Genomic DNA, 347 nt, shown 5'->3' with positions numbered 1-347 from the left:
TATTTCATTTTATTTAATTCCTTGAAGCAGGTGATCTCACAACAGAAATGTTTTATATCTCTTGAGTGTAAAACATGACTTACTCAGGGAAACAGCAGCTAAGAATTCACTGCATGGGATGTAGAATTAAATGAGATGGAACTAGGAAAGAGCTTTGGTACAAATTGTTATTTTTCTGTTTCAATGATTTAAATGTGCACTAATGTTTATTAAATCAATAATGTCTACTCATGGATAGAATATGAGAAACATTTGGAATATAAAATATTATATATACATATAGTTGTGGTTAATAAACTAAGTTTTACAAGACTTTTATCAACCAGTGGACTGTATTGAAAATAAAT

This window comes from Nannospalax galili, unplaced genomic scaffold (genome assembly GCF_000622305.1).
Source record: "Nannospalax galili isolate Female #2095 unplaced genomic scaffold, S.galili_v1.0 scaffold600, whole genome shotgun sequence".
NCBI classification, from domain to species: Eukaryota; Metazoa; Chordata; class Mammalia; order Rodentia; family Spalacidae; genus Nannospalax; species Nannospalax galili.
Note: the sequence above shows the minus strand (reverse complement) of the source record.